Consider the following 11,254-nt stretch of genomic DNA (forward strand, 5'->3'; position numbering starts at 1 on the left):
GAGGTGGGTGGTTTAGGAGTTGTGGTGCATGTGTCATGAGGGGTTTAGTGTGGTATCTGGTGTGGAGGCGCTGCCCCTGTGGCTGGAGCTCTGGTTACAGTTCTCAAGGGCACATGGCAACCCCATGTACAGCAGCGCCAGCTGCAGACCTTACGGCCGTGCGGGTTTGTGCCCACCGAGAGGTTAGTGGGGCGCCTCTGGCGTGAGGGTCTCCCCTGCGGCCTTCATCACAGGAGCCCCAGGTCATTCCTCAGCCTACGCTGCCTGGCCACAGCCAGCGGAATTCCGAGACCCGCAGCACCTGTCTGGGGTCTCTGCTGGCTGGAATGCATTTGCAGGGGTGAGGCCACCTCCACAGCGGCAAGTCTCCTCGTCCTCACAGGCTAACCCTCGCGAATCTTTAATGTCTCTTCTGACCGGCCCCCACTGTTGTGCGCCCTTCAAAGCCTTGTGGTCTTGGGCATAAATCCTTCACTGCGTTTCTTTATTCTTGGCTGTTTGTGGGCAGATCTCTTTCCAACCACCTTAACAAGATCCGCAAGAGTAAACACTGGGCTGCTGCTTTTCTTTCCTTTGCTCTCCAGTGTCCCGTGTGGTTCTTTAGTTGTCGTTTGCTTGTTCTGGTGCCAGAGGTCAACACCAGGACCTCGTGCAGGCTGAGAACCCACTGTACCCACTGAGGCACACCCCAGCCCCTAATGTGGGGTTCTCTATTGCAGCCTGTGCTCACCCACTTGCTGAAAGAAAATGGTGACATCACAGAGGTCCTGGAGAAACGCCTAGAGCCTAGTGGGCATTGATGGAGTTAGGGTGGGGTCTCTCGTCCATGGCCCCCTCACCTGCAGCTGACAGCTTGGCACCACCCATGAAAGGGGTGACCAGCCTGGCACCAACTGCCTTTGTTCAATAAACATGAAGTTGGCACCAGGTACCTCCTGGCAGAGCAGAGCAGGAGAGAGAGAAGCTGGTCAGCTGCAGCTGGCTGTGGTGGGTAGAACACCCAGCCAGACATCTTCAAGGCGTGCATACGGCACTCACTAGTGAACCCGATCCTCTTACCTAGGCTCAGTCACAGCCCTCCCCAACCCCCGCTTCTTCCAGCCCAACAGAAGCGAAGGTACCACATTCTATAAGAAAAGACCTTGGTGCTGCATGTCATCTGTAGTCCTATGCAGCAGGAGTTTGGAAGGAACCACAAATCTTCAAAGCCAAACAGGCCCTGGGTAACTTTGGGGGGATGGGAGGGGCTTTCAGGGTTTTTTGTTTGTTTGTTTGTTTCAAGACTGGGTTTCTCTGTGTAGTTTTGGAGCCTGTCCTGGATCTCGCTCTGTAGCCCAGGCTGACCTTGAACTCACAGAGATCCGCCTGTCTCTGCCTCCCAAGTGCCGGGATTAAAGGCGTGCACCACCACCACCTGGCTCGACTTTCAGGTTTTAATAAGTAGACTGACATCTCCTGCATCAGGGAGGAATCCTCCAGGATGGTTTGCCCAGTACCAAGTATCTGTCTTCATGGCTCTTAACCTCCCCTTACCCTTGAGCTACACAGTCTTACAGAAACTATCACCAGAATCTTCTGTCTAGGGACTGAAAACACTCTCTGTGCTCTGTAGGAGAACCACAGTAACGCGTGGCTGGACAGGCCATCTCAGCCACAGTCTCAGCACCAAGCAGACAGCCTCACCCTCCAGTCTCTCCCAACCCCGACCTCACTAAAGGGAAGTCTGGCTCGGTGTCTGGAGCTCCGTAGTAGAGTATTTGTTCAGCACGGGCCTGGCCCTGGGGTTTATCCCAGCACAATTGACTAATGAATGAATGAAATCCAGAAGAGCCATCCTGGGACTAGGGGTGTGGCTCAGTGTTACAGTATTTGCCTAGCATGCAAAAGGCCATACGTTCCATATCAGTTCACAGACAGGAAAGGGACATACTGTTTGGCTCCAGCTGGCCTTTGAAATGTACAGACTTTAATCAGTAAACTTCTGAAGAATCCAGTAACTTAACACCAAGAGGAACTCACCAGCTCTCTCCTCCACAGCCTTGCCAGAGTGGAAAGGAAATGGATGGCCCCACCTGGGCTGCCAAGGGAAGTGGGAGCCACAACCCACTTTGGGAATGAAGGTTACCAAAAATCACTTCCCATGGGCATAAAAATTAAACCCTAAAACAAATTATATCTAAAGTATCACTGGATGCCAGGCATGGTAGTACATGTCTGTAATCCCAGCACCAGGGAGGCTGAGGGGAAGATCAGGTAGTCAAGGCTGCCTTGGGCAACAAAGCAAGATTCTGTCTCAAAAACAAGGAGGAGGAGCAATAACAATAACTAACTTCCTGCATCCTACATTCTACCCCTGGTCCAGCTCCCCTCTTGTCCTGTCCTAGGTCCAAAAGTCCAGCATTGCCTCTTCAAGAAGGGCTCCTCGGCAGGCTCCCTGGGAGACGTGTGGAGGTCCAAAAGCAGGAAGCACATTGGTAGACAGGAAGCTTGTCTTCTATTCCCATACAACCTAGCACTGATTCTTCCCTGGATCCAATTGCTCTCCAGAGGAAGACTCCGAACCTCAGCCCATGAAGGGAAGATGGAGAAGAGGTAACCCACCCAGCAGGTACCACCCTGTGGGGCACGGGGAGAGCTTTGGTGGTACACAGAGATCTTTACTTTTTCTAAGAGTTATGGAAAGGGAGTCCAAGTGCCCAGACCTGGCAGAGCAGCTCTTCTGGGGACAGGCAGCTCCCCACATGCTGGGATGGACTAGGCCCTGCCCTACTTGGTACATACATACATACATACATACATATGTGTCCTTAGGAAAAAGGAGCGAAGAAATGTGAGCAGGGAGGCCTGGGGGAGGGGGGTCGGCTCGCTCAGCTCTGCTCTCAGAAATACTGTGAGGTAATGGCTTGAACTCCTCCTCCTCAGGAGGCTGTGGAGGAAGACATCTGAACTCAGCCTCCCCACTGAAGGGTTCTCTGTGGCTTTGAGCTCCTTGACTGACCACCCCCGCCTGCTGCCTCCTCAGGCTCCTCAGGCTGGGGACGTGCACCCTGCTGTTGGCCGGGTGCGCACTCAGTGCCCTTTCTGAAGGAACTGCAAGCTGCCCTGGTTGGGGAGACCTAGCTGAGGTGTGAAAAAGACATCCTGAGAGGAGAGCATTTTCCCTGAAGGACTGCTCTCGAGGTCAGCTAGAGTTCAAGGTGCCTGGTGCCCAGGCCTGGTCACATTCAGTGGTGTTGCAGGTTAGGACTCGAATATTCTTTTTTTTTTTTTTTTTTTTTTTTTTGTGGGGTGTCAGGGAAGATGGGGATGACACTATTCGGCTGATAATAATACTAAGACCATACATAGCATTGCCATGACAGGCGCAGATGCGTCCGAGCTGTGTTGGTGTGGGCGCCATAAGGACTGTGTATGACTCGCCCAGCTGCTGCAGACTCCATTCCATCTTGGAACGCTCACAGGTAATTTCAGGAGCGGGCTGCAATTCACACCTGGATCTTCCATCACCGCGACCTGTCAGCAGTCAGATGTGGCTTGCTTGGACACATTTTCCAGGTGTCACAAGGCAATTCAACACATGGCAGATCAGCCGTTGCTCTGTGGGTGAGGACAAGCATCCAGCAGTCATATCCGAAGGCTGTCCTCAAGACTTGGAACTCATTTTATCTGCTTTCAGTTTGTTTGGTTGGTTGGAAACGGTCTCGCTGTGTAGCCCAGGCTAGCCTTGAACTCACTGTGAAGCCCAAGCTGCCTTACAACCCCTATTCCTCCTGTTCGCACCTCCCAAGTGCTAGGATGATAAGCATGTGCCACCGAACCATACTTCATTTTCTTATCTCTAAGCCGGCGCGCCCACACCAGACAGTCTTCCGGGGTAATTTGAGCGAGAATCCTCTGCAGATCTAGTGCCCCAAACACACTCACGTCTGACATGGCCATTTGTATCCCTTCTGGAGCCCTTTTTGCATTGCTGACTCCAAGCAAGCTAATTAATTATTTTAGACACCACTATTAAATCGACACAGTGATTAATCTGATAATCCTTTTTATGAAATTACCTCTGAAATGCTAACTTTTCATCTTTTGAAACTCACTGTGTAAATTACTCCGAAGATTACATTGTACGGCTTTCGGCTCTGTAAATCTTAATGGCGGTGTTTTGCCAAAAGCAATAAAAGCTGTCCTGGATTTATCAGGTCAATCGGGGAAGAGGCAGGCAGGAAATTGAAGGTGACTCACACTGCAAGCGTGCACGTGTGTGTGTGTGGGGGGGGGGAGGGTTGGCTGAGGAAACTGCTGGAACTTGCCACTGTGGTCACATGCAGCCAAGGCTGTTAGCAGCCTCAAGAGGCAGAGGGGTATACAGAGCCCTGTCACAACTGCCAGGGCTCCCTGTCTGAGAGAACGTTGATCTTACAGCCTTCTCTTCTTGACCCCACCCATCATCTCCCAGCACAGGGCTGGGTCGCACTTAGCCCACGACCTGAGCTCAAAGCCTAGAGGACAGAATGATTGCCCCAGACCCTGCACAGGCCCCCAGGTGCCCCCAGAGGCAGGGAGTATGCTCGGCCAGTTGCCTAATTATCCAAGGAGCAGCGGGGAGGGCGCCGGAGCCGGACTAAAGGACCACAGTGGGGAGACCCAGTGGGCTGGACCCTGGACCTCAGGTTGACTTGAATCACTCTAGTCAAGCTTTAGATGTTGCCCAGGATCCCCACAGCCTGGATGTGGTGACCCAGCCTATAACAGCGCAGTGTTCCCTTTGACTGTTAGAGCCTTTGCTTCTTTTCTGTTCAGCAGTGACACATGGAATCCCTCTGTGAGCCGTACTGGGTGTGCGTGACACGGTTCTGCAGCTCACAGGAGGCCTCGAGAGACTGCAGACTGCCCAGGAGATGGAAGACACCACCTTCCGAACCTGGCCCCCCACCATCCAGCCAGCTCAAAGTGTTTATTGACTGTCTACTGTGCTCCAGGCTCCGAGGACACAGAAGGCGCAAGAACACGGCAGAGCACGTCAGTCCTCGAGACCGTGGAACGAGTAGTTAGGCAGTAAGCAGTATGACCAGGAAGGGAGATGGGGAGCAGGCAGGCCCGTGGAGGGGAGGCTATAGAACTGGGAATCGAGGGGTCAGGACAAAGGCCTGGAGTCTCCCCAGCAGCACCCTAGCTTTGGCTCTGCCTCACTGAGATGATATTTGAACAGAGAACTGGAGATGGAGGACAGAGCCACAAGACTACAGATGGAGTGAGCCACTGGGGCCAGACCCTGACAAGGAGCATGCCTAATTACAAGGGGCAGCGGGGAGGGCTCTGGAGTCGGACTGAAGGGCCACAGTGGGGAGACACTAAGGTCAGGCAGCTCTGGAACCCGCAAGCCAAGGAAAGAGCTGAGATGGGGTCTTTCTGAGTGTTAGCAAGGAAAGCATTGGTCTGTGGCCTTGCTCTAGTCTGGAAGGTGCCATCCAGGCCCATCACATGCTTGGGCGGGGGGAGGGGCTCGTGGTAAAAGTGAAGGCCCAGGGCTGGACTTTCCAAGCTTGGAAGCCCCACCGCCAGGATTCACTGTGTGGCCTGGGGAAAGGATGGCCCCTCACAGGGACTCCACAGGCATCTCTCACAGCCGCCTCTCTGCGGTGGGAAGAGGACCAGCCCCAGCTCCTCTTTCTGCCTTTCTCCTAGTCCAGCCACTCAGATGGCGGCTAGAGACAAGAAAAGCTGCTTCCCTCTCCTAGCCCCCATGGAAGGCCTTTCTGAGGAGGCTGACAAGGCACCCTGAAGCCTGGAGGCTTCTGATCCTCTCAGCTTGCTCCTCAGAGAAGTTTCAATGTGTGGTAATTATTTGGGCAGCGAGGACGTCAATTGTCCTCTGGAGAGTGACAGGATAGTCCTCGTCCTTCAGGAGGGGGACCCACCCCCGTCATCCCATGCGGGAGATGTTCTGTTCTCATCTGATGCCACACCGAGGAGCTGGGCCAGTCTGGAGAAACCATGCTGGAGCCTTCCTCTCAGGGGAGGAGAAGGAACTGGGTGGGGGCCTCTTTCAGACAGAACCTGTCTTTGGGTCTGGGTCTCAGCCTGGGCCTGAGCTGCCACGGAAGGTTTTCTAAACTGGCCAGGGAGGCGGGAGGGTCTAGGCAGGCCCTGACAGCTCTTGGTACCTGTTGGATACTTCCTGAGTTGATGGTGGCATTTCTGGTGTGAATCCAGCCCCTGGGGTGCAGCTGGGCCTCCAGGTCCCTACCCCATCTGCCACCTCACTGAGGGGGTCAGGCTCCTGACCGCCCCTGCTCCATCCAGGCCCACATCACCTTCCAGAACGACCCCATTATGAACACAGCTAGGATCCTCCCTCCCTGTTGCTTTTCCAGTGGGGCCTCTTTTCTCCCTCAAGTCTCACAAGCACTTCCGAGAGAGCCATATCGACCGCCCCTGCAGGTTGCCATGGAAACGGAGCTTTTTCTTTCCTCCCTCCTGTTTACCTTGGTCAGGGGACTGCGGCAGAAAGCAGCCTGTCGCTGGAGGAGAAGGGAGGGCGGGAGGAGAGGGAGGGAGTGGGAGCGGGAGGGGGGTTGGGAGCGGGAGGGAGAATCAGCTCGCCTTAAACCAGATCATTCCGGTTCCGAGTGGCTCTCCCCCGCAGCCTGGGCCCCTCTGCAGTACGGCACTGCAGCGCGACCCGGGGGCTGTGCAGGGAGGGAGGGAGGGAGGGAGGGGCCGCACCCGCAAAGCTTGAGTGGAGAAGGTCCTAGACCCACAGTACCCGTCTGAGTTCCACGTGGACCTCCCTGTGTCTCTGGGGGTGCTGCCCTGGGGTGGCTGCCATGTTCCTCAGGTTGTCATTGCGCAAGTGTCTACCCCGTGATAAAGAGCTGGGAGCTGAGATCCAGCCCTTGCTCTACGTACTCTGAGTGCCCTGGCCCAAGAGGCCTCACCCTGTGTACCAAGCAGGGTCCTTGGCATGGCCTCGAACTTAAAATTCCCCAACCAACTGCCTTCGAGCGAGAACCCCGATTATATATCGGAGCTCCCCGAGCACTGCCTCGCCTCTCCCTCACTTTGCACGTTTCTGCTGGCTTCTGTGTCAGGCTTCTTTCCCTTCCAGAAGGCTCCAGAAGGTGGGGGCTGTCCCTGGAGAACTAGCTCTCCGTGCTCCTCTGAGATTCCTACCAAGCTCCTCCGTCCTCGGTACCTGGTTACTCCCCGCTGACTCGTTGCTGGATAGAACCCCTGCCTCCGGTGCAATCTGCCTGAATACGGGGCTGTGCCCCCGTGGCTTCCCGGCCGGTTGCGTGGACACTAGATGCACAGTTAGCGTGGGCACAGGTCGCTGCAAGCCGCGGAGGCCACGTCCTGGCCCTGAGCTGCCCGCCTCGCTGCCCGCCAGGGGGCGGCAGAGAAACCACCCTGGGCGGCTTCTCGGCGAAACGGGAGGCCATCTTACCTTCCGAAAACCCCGACCCGGCTCCCCCGCAGTGTGGACACTGGGAGCTTGGCCGGGACAAGCGACTGGCGGTGGCACCGGGGGACCCGGTGTCCGCCTCTGGCACGGCTACCTGGCCCTGCCCCAGGCTTCGCCAGGTTGCACTGCGGCTCGGCGGAGCCACGCCCATCTGGGGAAGGGTCCCCTCCTTTGAGCTCTTGTGCTCGCGGTGGCCCTGGGGGCACGACGCAGGAAAGGTCTGGCTTCAGGAGAGCTGGTAACTCCCTTGGCAACCACACTTTGGTTGACCTTGGCCTATCCTGTGACATATGGCTAAGCCCAAGCTTATGCTCCAATACGATGTTTTTGTTTGGTTGGTTTCTGGTTTGGTTTGGTTTGAAGAAGCCCTGGCTGGCCTAGAACTCACTATGTAGACCAGGCTGGCCTCAAACTCAGAGATCCACCTGCCTGGGCCTCTGAAATGCTGGAATGAAAAGCACGTACTCACCGCACGCCCTTTCCACACCAATTAGCTATGCAGAAAGTGTACGGAGAAACGCTGGACTGACAGCCGATCCGGCTCTGCCACCAAGGAGGGAAAGGAAGTTGCCCTCGGAGTCTTGGGCCTGTGATGTGCTGGCCGCTGTGCGCAGCCGCCGCGTTCACCATTCCTAAGGGTTCTGAGTGGCAGGCAGCGCAGGGTGGGCAAGGAACAGTTGCTGACACCTTAATCCCGAATCTGCGTTTGCTTGTTGGAGGATGGAGTTTCTGTAGTAAATAAGAGCCTCAGCCACCTGGCTGTAAACAGACTTGCTCTCTTACAAGCCGATGGGAGAAATTTTGGATATTTGCAGTACACACCACAGCCTTCTCAGCTCTAGACTCCTGGCAGCTTTGCTTAGAAGATTCAAGAAAGATAAACTGATTTGCCTGTCCCTTCTAAGGTGACATACCCTGACGCCTGCTTTATTTCACACATGCAATTGCTGTAAGGATCCTGGCTTGATGTAGGGTACCAAAATTGTAAGCGGCCCAAGTGTACAGCTGTCTCTGTCCTCTCCACTAACCCTAGAGCTGTGCCGAGGAGCCATACTGAGCCGGTGGCCTTCCTGCCCGGCAGCTCCGTGAGCTGAGAAGTCTCGCTTCTGTATCTGAGGCCAGGGTGTCAGTCAGCCTTGGTGGAGCAGGACGGTGGATCTGCTGATGTCCTCTTCACCAGGTAAGGCCCTCCTCCCTCCACTTGCTTTCATCTGGCTGAGGAGAAAAAGATGTGGTACAGTAATGTTCTTGCTTGAGATTATGATAGTGAGGAAGAAGCTTTGGGCAAGACACTAAAACCACACACACTTAGCACACTCGATTTTGTGTGTGTGTGTTTGTTTTTTGTTTTGTTTAAATATACCTCCTTCCCCTTCATTTTTTCCCAAGACTGGTTCTTAAAATTAAGGTTCCAAACACCAGGCTGTATCTGAACGAGTGAGGACTTAACAGCCACACCCTTGGAGTCACTTAAACCACAGACTTAGCCAAGAAAAGATACATTCCCAATATCCAGAAAACCACGATGTTTGTTTGAAGGAGAGGGAGATGATGGGGATCCAGCCCAGGGGTCACATGTCCTGTGCTAGGCAGTCCCCATAACCTTGCTGTACCCCCAGCCCTTACTCTAGTCTCAGGGCCACAGTGCTAAGCAGTTTAGGCTGTGATGGCTTATTTATTGTTATTTGTTTTAGGTACTATCCTTTTCATCTCTAATTAAAATGTCACCTAAATGGCGGTCTCGGTTTGAGACCCCCCCTGCTCTAGAGAGCAGCAGTGACTAGCAACTACACAATATTATCATTAGGCAGCAGGCTAAGCACTTTACACAGGCATTTCAGCCTCACAGTGGCATCAGGAGATAATACTAACCCCACTTTCGGGGAAATGACATGAAAGCATTTTACTATTATTTCAGTGGTTTGAGAGAGAGGAAGAGACAAGCCTGTGTAATCAGACTGTCAGCCTAACGTCAGGGTAACCAGGCAAAGACAAGCAATGTTCACTCCTTCTGGCCGTGGTTGTCCAGTTCTCTGTCGGACAGTTACAACAGGAACAAGGGAGGCAGTGCACAGCTGTAGAACAGGTTCCCCAAACCTCTTAAACCAGCTGAATCAGAACTGAAGTTAGAGTATCTAGCAGAACTGAATTTGGGATTTAGACCTCATTTAGTGACTACCTATCACCTTTAGAATGACTGCTGTGTACAGAAGACAGCCTCAGAGGCTCTCTCCTTCTACCTTCATGTGGGCTTTATAGTTCAAACTCAGGTGGCCACCTGAGTCGTCCCTGCTGAGTCACTGGCCAGGCCTGCATGCTTTAGAAACCAGTGCTTATAGGTTAGGTTAGCTGTGCGGCTGCCTCTGGACTTCCCACCCTGTTTACAGCCTCTTCTAGCCAAACCTGTAGCACGCAAGTGAGCATGCCGCAAATGTGGCACTGCCTGGTCTCCAGAGTTGACCCCAAACACGGGGACCAGCAACTGGAGTACCAGATCAAGGAGCGGTGGCTACCCTGGCCAGTTATAAAGTTGTACAGCCTTCGGCCAGCATCCTCCTCACAGGGCGGCTTACCTACAAGGGACCTAGGGAATCTCTTACTCCATTTCCTCTGACTGATGAATAAACCAAGGCCTGAGAAAAAAGTGAGTTCCATGGAGGAAGTATGTTACCGACAGAGGCAGGGGCAGAGAGCCCCCGTCCCAACCCCTCATCTCTTTCTAAAACTGCCAATCTGTGGTTGGAGCCATGTGTGGCTACTTATATTTAAATGCCTTTAAGTCAAGTTCGAAATTCAGTTTCTGTCACAGTAGGCACTGCTGGAGTGCTCAAGAGCCACACATGGCTAGTAGCTGTCACCCTAGTGGACAGTGCAGACGGAGACCACGTCCTTCACTACAGAGGGCTCTATGGGTTACACACGCTGAGGGCAGTATGCGGAGACCGCAGTGCCACAGATTAGCCACACGGGACTGTGATGGCACTAGGGCTCTGTCACTGTTTCTGACAAACTAGGATTTTATACATGTAACCAGAAAAACAAAATCATGCAAACCAACTGAGATACTGCAGCCCCTCTCCCTGGCCAAAAATGGGGCTAGAAGCCTTGCTTAGAAACCCAGTCAAGTGCAGACAAGAGGCTCTTTCAGGGCTGAAGAGGGGCTTGGCAGTCTTGAGGAGTTCGGTTCTCAGCACCCACGCCAGGTGGCTCACAGCCCCCTGGGACGCCAGCTCTGGGCACTGGTCTTTGTTTTGTGTTGTTTTGAGACAGGATCTGTATGTCATCCTAGCCGACTTGGAGTCACTATGTAGACCAGACTGGCTTCAAACTCACAGAAATCGGCTTGCTGGAGTGCTGGGATGTGTACTACCATACCTCTTTTTCTTTTTCTTTTTTTTTTTTTTTTTTTTTTTTTTTTTTGGTTTTTCGAGACAGGGTTTCTCTGTGTAGCTTTGCGCCTTTCCTGGAACTCACTTGGTAGCCCAGGCTGGCCTCGAACTCACAGAGATCCGCCTGCCTCTGCCTCCCGAGTGCTGGGATCAAAGGCATGCGCCACCACCACCCGGCTCTTTTTCTTTTTTTAACCAGGAGTCTATTTCAAAGCTCTGGCAGATCAAAAGTATGGAGTTAAAGGGACCCACTTCTTATTCTTGGTAGGTCTAGGGGAACACATTTTAGGAGGAGAATTAGGAGGAGAATAAGCCGGAGGAGGGCAGGCTAATCCCCACAGGACTGTCGGTATGGTGTATGTATGTATGGTGGAGGGATGACTGTACTGTCTGTATGGTGTAT

The sequence above is a fragment of the Peromyscus leucopus genome, chromosome 3 (assembly GCF_004664715.2).
Source record: "Peromyscus leucopus breed LL Stock chromosome 3, UCI_PerLeu_2.1, whole genome shotgun sequence".
Classification (NCBI taxonomy): Eukaryota; Metazoa; Chordata; class Mammalia; order Rodentia; family Cricetidae; genus Peromyscus; species Peromyscus leucopus.